At 42.0% G+C, this 9,764-nt stretch overlaps 1 pseudogene; it reads left to right on the forward strand.

The window, feature by feature from the left end:
* Nucleotides 1-2,882: 2,882 nt before the first annotated feature.
* Nucleotides 2,883-5,410, forward strand: LOC134203466 (uncharacterized; annotated as a pseudogene).
* Nucleotides 5,411-9,764: the final 4,354 nt, after the last annotated feature.

Below are 9,764 nucleotides of genomic sequence, written 5' to 3' on the forward strand. Positions count from 1 at the left end.
ATTTCGCAGAAACCATCAATGATATTTTGACAGAAGAATTTTCCAAAGAAATTCCAAAAAAAATTTCGAAGTAATTCGAAAGAATTTCTCAAACACATTTTTTAGAATTCTCTAAGGAAATTTCGAAAAAATGCCTAGCAAATTTCTAGGAATATGCTGAGGAGATTTCGGAGAACTTTCCGAGGAAACTCCGAAGAGCTTTCTGACGATATTCTGGAAATTTCAAAGAATTGGCAGAAGAATTTCCGAAGTGGATAATTTTACGAATTTTTTTTCTAAGGATAATTTGAAGAATTTGTCGAGAAAATTCCAAAAGATTTCTCAAGTCAATTTCGGAGAATTTGCAGAGGATATTTTAACAAACGTGTTTGCCAAGGAAATATGTAATAATTTGCCGAGGATTTTCCGAAGAATTTGCCGAAAAATTAAGACGAATCTGTAATATTTTGCATATTTCAAAAAAGTTCAGAAAATTAATTTTTTTAACCACTTCATTTATTTGGAAGGCTCAGTCGTGTGTGACACTTTGCGGAGCCGCAATTCTCAAGTATGATATTGATACAATGTATATCATCTTATCATTAACAGTTAGTTGAGAAGGGACAAAGGCCAAAAAAATGAAATCTTAGATAAATGTTATCAAATTTCTCGACATGCGATACAGTCAGCGTGGCAATGCTGATTCACGCAGCCTCCGACAATTTCTGGACCGGCGCACACTTCTAGTCCCATCATTATTTTTGTGAAAGAAAAAGTTATTATTTTTCCACCACCAACCATGTACTTTGTCTTGGTAGAGTTAATGTTTAAGCCTATCCTCGCCGTCTCCCTCTTCAGTGGGTCAGTGGGACAAAAGCCTCCACTACTGCTTTGCGATCGATTCCAATAAGGTCGATGTCGTCCGCAAACCCCAGGAGCATATGCGACCGTGTGATGATAGTGCCGTTCCTCTGCACGCCAGATCTCCTAATAGCGCCTTCGAGTGCAATGTTGAACAATAAATTCGAAAGTACATCACCCTGCTTCAATCCGTCTAAGGTCACAAACGAGGTTGACACTTCGTCTGCAATCCGAATACTTGATCTCGAGCCATCCAGCGTTGCACATATCAGTCTAATCAGTTTCGTCGGAAAACCATGTTTGGATATTATCTGCCACAGCTTATTTCCTTTCACTGAATCGTACACTTCTTTGAAATCAATGAACAGATGGTGAGTCTGCAAGTTGTACTCCCGGAATTTATCAAGGATCATCCGCAGGCTAAACATCTGATCCGTCGTTGACCGGCCTTCATGAAAACCTGCCTGGTATTCGCCAACTAATGGGTCTTCAGTCTGTTAAACAGGATACGCGACAGGATTTTGTACGCCGAGTTCAGAAGGGTGATCCCTCTGTAATTGGCACACTCTAGTCTGTGCCCTTTCTTATAGATTGGGCATATGAGGCCATCCAACCAGCCGGCAGGCATTTCTTCATCGTCCATTCTTTTCTGGATAATGTGGTGGATTGATTGATGACTTCCCTGTTTGAGAAGCTCGACCAGGATCTCGTCTTGGTAGCAGTTTCACTGTTTTTCAGCTTGTTTGCTACAGTTTTCCATCCTGCTCCTTAATACACCTTCATTTTCACCGTTCAACAAATTCCCCTTTCGGTCATTGCACATGGCGAGCACTGGCGTAGTCTTAGCCGCGCGCCATTGACAGTTGCGAAAAACCTCCGCATACCGTTTCTATCCATGTTCTCCTGCGCTTCAGCTATCACACTCTCTTCGTGTTGCATTTTTTTCTGCGGTGGATTCGTTTCTCTTCTGCCCTTGCTATACTATACCGCTCCCTGTTGGAACGGGTACGAGCCACTAGTATTCGACTCCTAGCAACATTTTTCTCGTCCGTCACTCGCTGGCACTCCTCATCAAACCAACCATTTCCCCTAGCAGCACAATCCAGACCAATTTGGTTGCAGCAACTCAAATGTAACTAAATTCGATTGTATAGGAATTACAGTAACTTTTGTGCTGTTCGGGTCGTTGGCGTCGCTGTGCAGTGCCTAACACTTCCTGCGCTCTTGTAGTCACAGCTTCATGAATATTTTCCCACAATCTGTTGACATCGCCAGATCCGGTGGCATATCCTATCCGCTCGTCCAGCTTCTGGTGGTATTGTTCAGCAACTCCTTCAACTGACAAGCGTTGGATATTGAAACGCATCGTTCTGGGTTTTTTTTTCGTAACTTTCACCAAAAGAAGCGGAATTTATTCAAGTTCCAGGAGCTACATTGATTTCCAGGATCGGCAACTTGGTTCTGGAGTTATTCCGGACTTCAAATTATTATTAACATTTGGCCATTTTCCAGAACGCTTACTTCGGAAATGATTTATTTTAGATAAATCAAACATTTTGTACTCAAGAAAATTCAGATTACATGATGCACATAAGAATATTGAACCAGATTGGGTATTTATCGACGATGACGATATTCCAAAAGACTTGGTTGATCTGTTAGATAACGTGGGTTGAACTCGAGAACGCTTTGGAGTACCTTGAACATGTCGCACTGAAAAAAACTGTTTACATAGTGCGCATATGCATTTTTAGCCGGATTGGGTATAAATAAGCCGATGATGATGACTATAGGTTACGGGTTTGCCATGGCTAGGACTAAGCATGCAGGCTTACCTTAATATCATCCTAAAGGCTGACTAGCCTACAGATTCTGCTGGTATGACGGTGGTATAGCTGCCGGATGGCCGATAGAACAGTTCAGCTTTAAGAGGTATTTGCGCACACTGCACTTGCGGAAGTTCGGGGAGTCCCGATTTGGGAAACGTTTTTGGAACTTCGGCTTTGGCCACACTTAACGTTCGATGCACGTGGCTGTCGCCAATGACGAATTTCACTGTTATTGACTTAATTTCACGGCACTGTCACTTCGAGGCGATCAACTACCGCACTTGGGTTCCGGACGCTCACTCTCGGTTATCGACCATTCACTCCGGCCAACGTAGTGAGGTTTCCAACAGGCTTTCACTTGTTCACACGCGGAACAATTCGAGCTTTGGACTTCGCGGTTACCGACAATCGACACGGTACGTCTATATCCAACAAGCACAAAGCAGCAAGAGACCTTCTCTTAAGTCTCGTAGTGTAATGTAATCTGAGTTGACACAACCAGAGTAAAAGTGGCGCCAAGGTTTCGGATATCTGGATCGCCAGGGTATAGTCACGCTTAACCTCCGATATTTTTCCTGTAAAGCCAACATCTTGATGAACAACTTTGCTGAAGAAAGCGAGGACCTAGCGCTGTTGTGTGATTTTACACAGCCAATCTAAAACGCTGGCCATATATGACCCATCCGTCCTGAATGGGTCAAATAGAAACGATGCATAAACTATGCCGAATTTGATCGGTTCAAAATATGGCCTGTATTTCGGATTCCTTAAAAGAGGATCAGCGAAAACCATCATACGGCATATCAAATTACACGATTTCTAAAGTTATCACATTCTATGGTAGCACTACGAATGGGGCTTTAAATTGTGTTTGATTTCATACCGACAAGCGATTTCGAAACTAATCATTTCCATGAATACCCATTTTGGATGTTGTAAAATTTAACTTTGTTCACATCTGATGACTTCAATTTCAGGTCATTTTCTAGAAATGTATGCACCTTCCCTGCATCAGGTCTCACGGGAAGCACATTACACTAGACCACTATAGTGTTCGGACGAGCAGGATTCATTGCTGTCAACGCGAAATCTTGCGAACAATCGAGAAACGAAAGGTAGAAAAAGAGAGCGAAGGAACACGTCCGACCTAAAGACACTATATACAAAGACGCGAAATCTGATCCCTGTAAAAAGAAATCAACTGGCAACAGTGAATTTGTTTGAATGCGCAACACTGTAAATGCTGGGAAAACATTCCAAATCAGCCTATCCACTTTTGTAAATAAAATATTTTCTCGCTGTCAATATTTGGTGTTTGCTATGCAAGTTTTTTTTACATTTATTCGATTGCTTGCATTGAAAAGACGGTATATATTAGCTTTGATTGAAAATAAAAAATTAAGTGTTTGGCAACATTCTGTTGCAATAAAACTACAGCCGGATTCAAAAATATTGCTTTCTTCCGTTTCCCGGCGGAACCACAACAGAGAGAAGCTTGGCTTAAATTCTGTAATCTTCCAATGGATTTTCACCTCACAGAAAGCAGCCGAGTTTGTAGCGTAAGTAATAGCAAGAAATAATTAGAATAAAACGTAATCCATATGTCTACTTTTTATAGTTTCATTTCGGCGAAGGTGACATTTATTTTGCATCACCGAAGGGCAAAATTTTGAAATGCAGAGGAGCCATTCCAGTTTACGCGTTTGTTCCGCAGATTGCTGATTTTCCATCGTTGCCTCAAAGACGACCAGCATCAACTCACTCGGATGGTACAATCTCAGTCGGTGACTGCTGTTTTGGTTTCATCGAATAAGACGTTCGCAGAACTTATTTTAACTGATGATATGATTGAAGAGCGACATTCGAATTCCGTGGAGCATGAGCGAATATGCGCAAAAACAAAGCGAGTTTATGAAAAGTAATTTTTTTAATTTAATGCTGCATTTTTTTGATTTTGTAATTTGGTACTGCAGCTTTTATGAATTATGATTTCTATTTACAGACGAATCGAAAATCTGGAAAACGAATGTAAATCCTTGAAGCGAGCCTTAAAATCTCAAGAAGCTACCATTACTATACAGGAGAAGCAACCAAAATTGGCCTTGAAAGCTTTGAATAATACTTTCAACGCTGATCAAGTCGATGTGTTATTATACGACAAGAAGCGGCCAAAAGAGTGGAGTAATGCTACCATCACTGACAGTCTAAAGACGAAGTTCGTTTGTGGCAAAAAAGGATACGAACATGCGCGTCAAAAGTATCCCATGCCTACCGAAAGAACATTACAGAAGAGAATGGAAGATATTTGCTTTGACACCGGGATTTTGCATGACGTTTTGGATTTACTTAGACTTAAGGTGAACACTATGGATGAAGCTGATTTGGACTGTGGCATTGTATTCGACGAAATGTCTATTGAAGAGGCGCGATCCTACTGCGTCTCTTCGGGAACTTTCTTTTGTTCTGGCAAGTCATGCATTAGTTTTTATGCTTGTTGGCATCAGGACAAGATGGAAACAGGTTGTCGCATACCATTTCACTGGCAATAGTGTGTCAGAAAACGTTTTGAAAAACCTTCTATGGGACATCATCTCTAAAGTAGAGGCTATAGGTTGCAAGGTACATTTCGTAACATCAGATTGTGCTCCAGGCAACAAAAAGTTTTGGAACGACGTAGGGTTGAAGTTCCACCGTAATGATGTTCTTAATAGTAATCTCGTTACGCACCCCTTGGACGCTGGGCATGGGCGTAGCCAGGATTTCGATTAGGGGGGGGGGGGCAAATTTTTTAGGTCTTCTGATTCGTTGTTTTATAAAAACACATGAATATTAGTGCTTGGTATTTTTTCCTTCTAAGGTCCAAACACATTGAAACCAAATCCACAACCAACAGTAAAGGCTGAATCTCAACAGCGCGTTGCGCGTCAGCGTTGAAGTCAGCGTTTTGTACTAAAACGTAATGCCAATAAACGTGACGCATTCACGCCCGGATTCTTCAGGAATGCCTCCAGCAATTTCTTCGGCAATGTCTTCAGGAATTCCACCATCAATTTCGCCGGGAATTAACCGAAAATTCCACCATTATTGACTCCAAGAAATCCTCCACGAATTCATTTATAAGTTCTGCAGGGAATTCTTTAGATAATTCTTTCGTGCTGTTTCTCATAAAAAAAATCTGAAAAATTGCACCGTGGAATTCCTAACAATATTCCGTGAAAATTCCGCAGAATTGCCAATAAACATTCCTGAGAATTCCGCGAAAAATCTTCGAACTTCCTGTGTAAATTCCATATTTTTTTCCGTGAAAGTTTCGAATAATTTCTTGTGAAAATTTCAAAGAATTTCTCCAGGAAAAATTTACCGAAAATTTATACAGAAATTATACCGAAAATAAAATCAACAATGGAATTTTTGGAGGAGTTCCTAGATTAATTCCCAAAGATATCCAGAAAGAATTCCGGTGGAAACTTCAAGATTTCCACTGGACATCCTGCAGGAGTTTCTTCGAAAATTCCTCCGTGAATTCTTCCAGGAGTTCAACTTGCAGATCCTTCAAGAATTCCTCCAGGATTTCCTCCGAGAATTATTCCGGTAGTTCTATCGGCAGTTCCTACGGGGGCTCTCTGAAAATTCTTCCGGGAATTTCTCCAGAATTTCCTCCGGGAATTATACAGAAATCCCTCCAGAAGCTTGATACCATGATTATTAGGTCGCATGGTCCACGGGTGTGTGTTTGACGCGATCAGGGATTAACACAAGTGAAGTGTGTACAGTGGGGTATCAGTTTAATACAACGAATCAATAACAAAAACGAAAAGAGGCAAAGTCCCAAATAAAATGCGGGTATACGAGTGGTCCCCGAAAGGGCGACGAGCGCTCACACAAAGCCACGCTTGTGGTAGCAGCAAAAACTGATACTCCACTGTAAACACCTCCTAGGTTAAGGTTGCGGTGATCATCAAGGATGGTGCGAAGAGAGAATGAACCAACTCTCCCTACTCTTCAGAAGCTGTAGCAAGTTACCGAACTCACCGAGACGAAGTGGCAGATAGAGACAGTCAGTCGCCGATAGCAGGTGCATAATTCCGTGGCGCGAGTTGTGGCAACAACGACAATTTTCTGAAAAGCGACAGTTATAAGACGAGACAAGATCGGTGAATTTTTCCTTCATCCTACACCGTGCAAGGGAACGTTTAGATACCCTAGTCCTGAGTTTTCGCTTTAAAAATAAGTGTGAGGGACACGCGGCAAAAGTCCAAAACCCGAGTGATGTGATCCAGAGTCAATCGATGACAATCGACACCACGCGTGCATGCAAGTCAAGTGGAATTTTAAAATCGATGGTGGCTAGTGATCCGGGACAGCAAGTAGCCTGCGGTGCAAGTGTGATGGGACTTAGAAAGATCAAGTCTTCAACATCTCCGTCAAGTAACATTTCGGTGAACGGTTATCCGGTGGCTAGTGAGCAAGTAGCCTGCGGTGCATATGTGGAATGCGACGGGGCTCAGTGAAAGAAAGAGCAAGTCTTCAACTTCCCCAGTCGAGTAACATTTCGGAGGACGGTTACACGGTGACAGAAGTGTTCCGTGGAAGAGAGTAGCTCGAAGTTGGCCGACGGCATAGTGAGGCTCGGCGTGCCGGTGGTAGAAGTGGCTCCAAAGATCTCGAAAGCGGGCAGTGAGCGGGAAACACGGAGGGGTGGTGAGTTCGGTATGGTGAGCGGCAAACAGAAGCATGCGGTGACGGTGATGCAGGTGGCCCCAACGATAGTGCGCACGTCTAGTTAAGAACAAATTTGTGAATAAACTCTAGTATTAAGGTAATAAATCAAGAATATATCGGTCGTTATGAACTTAATCCGACGGCTGTAGTTTAGACAAAGAGGGAAAGAAACTTCACTTTCAGGTTCCACCCACAACAGTAGAAGAGAGCGACCGGTGAGTAGTATTTTGGTATACCCTGTATCTAACGTATCTGTTCGAGCTAGTGAGCAAAAAAATCGGTCGGTAACAATTGGCGCCCTCCCAGAATTTCTATGGGAGCTCTTCAAGGAATTCTCCGGGAGGTCCTCTGATGATGATGATGGTCCTGCTACATACCCCTACAATAGTTTCAGCTAGATGAGATTTGTCTATAAGATAAATTCTCCAAGATTTTTTCGGAGAAGTCTTCTGGTAGATTCACTGGCAGTTCCTCCGGAGGTTCTTTTAAAAAATCTCCCGGGAGTTTCTTTAGAAATTCCTCCGGGTATTCCACCAGTAGCTTTTCCAGGAGATCATTCAGGCTTTTTTCAGGAAATCATTTAGGCTTTCTTCAGAAAATTAGCTGGAAATTCTTCCAGAAGTTCTTCCGATAGTTTTTCTGGGAGTTCCTCCAGGAGGTCATCTAGGGGTTTCTCCTGAAATTCCTCCGGGAGTTCTTACGGGAGCTCCTCCGGCAGTTCCTACGTGAATTCCTCCGGGAGATCCACCAGCAGTTTTTATGAGCATTTCTCCGGGAGTTTCACCGGCAGTTCCTTAGAGAAGGAACTTCCGGAGTAATTTCCGGAGGAACTCGCAGAGGAATTTCTGTAGGAATTCCCGGAGAAAGTATCAGAGGAATTTTCAGAAAGAATTTCCGGAGGAAATCCTGGAGGAACTCTCGTAAGAACTTCTGGATGAATTCCAGGACAAACTCCTGCAAGAATTCTTAAAGGACCTCCCGGAGGAGCTCCCAGAGAAATTTTCCGAGGAACTTCTGAAGGAATTTGTAGATAAATTCCCAAAGAAAGCGTTAATGAACTCATGAAAGAAAGTCCGAATGAATTTCCGGAGGAACTACTAGTGGAACTCCCGGAGAAATTTTCAGAGGATCAGCCGATGGAATACCCGGATTTGAATTTCTAGAGGAACTTCCGAAATCCCATTTCCCTTGAAATTCCTGCCAAATATCCTCAAAGAATCCCCTGTAAAGTTCTTGGAGAGATTACTAGAGGAACTTTTGGAAAAACTCCTGGGGGAGCTCCCGGAGGAACTCCCACAAGCACTTCCAGAGGCATTCTCACAAGGTAGTACTGACATAATTATTGGAGAAGTTCATGAAGGAATTCCTGGAGAAATATCAGAAGGAATTCCCGAAAAAATACCAGGAGGAATTAATGCAGAAATTACCAGATGAAATCCAGAAAGTATTCCCAGATGAATGGCTGTTCTTTGTTTGTTCTGAAGAAATTCCTGAAGAACTTTGAAGATATCTTGGAGGAACTCTAACATTAATTTCCGAATGAAATCCTGGAGTAAATTCTGAGTGAAGTCCGGAAAGAATTCTAGAACAATTCCTCACGGAAAAAAATCTGGAGAAATTCCTGAAGGTGAGAAAAATTTCCGGGAAAATACATGGACGAATTCTTGAAGGATATTCTGAAATAATTGCGGAAAGAATTCCAAAATGTAATTCTAGAGGATTTTGCTATTGAATTTATAGAGGTATTCCCGGAAAAAAGTCCTGGAAGTTAAGGCTACCTCACACCTCGGGAAAATTTTCCGCCGGATTTTGGTCCCCGTGCATTTTAAATGGGGCCGGGATTTTGATTTTCCGTGCCCAAATCTCGAAAACATATGTAAAAAACACATGGGGAGAAAATCCGCGGACCGAATTCCCGAGTTGTGAGGCTACCTTTATCCCGGAGGAATTTAAGGAAGAGTTCCTGGAGGAATGCCCAAAGCAGTTTTTATAGATTAGCAGAAATTATGGAGCGAAATCGGAGGATTTCTGTCATAAATTACTGAAGAAACTTCTAGTGGAATTTTGGGAGGAAATTCCGTATGTATTCTTGGAGGAACTCTAGAATTCATTCCTGAAGGAAATGTCGCAGATTTTCCTGGAAGAATAGCCGAAGAAATGTCTAGAAGTAAAACTTGAAGGGAAGGAAAGAAATCTTCAAGAAACTTCCACATGAATTTCCTAAGACAAAACTAGTTGGGGGTTTCTAGATAAGGAGAAATTACAATTACAGGAGAAGGAATTTCAAACGATATTCAGAGGAATTTGTGGATAATTTTCCGGAATTTGGAAATTACCAGGGGAGCTTCTAGAAGGATTTCTAGGAGAATTCTT

Source organism: Armigeres subalbatus, unplaced genomic scaffold (genome assembly GCF_024139115.2).
Source record: "Armigeres subalbatus isolate Guangzhou_Male unplaced genomic scaffold, GZ_Asu_2 Contig1863, whole genome shotgun sequence".
In the NCBI taxonomy this organism is placed as follows: domain Eukaryota; kingdom Metazoa; phylum Arthropoda; class Insecta; order Diptera; family Culicidae; genus Armigeres; species Armigeres subalbatus.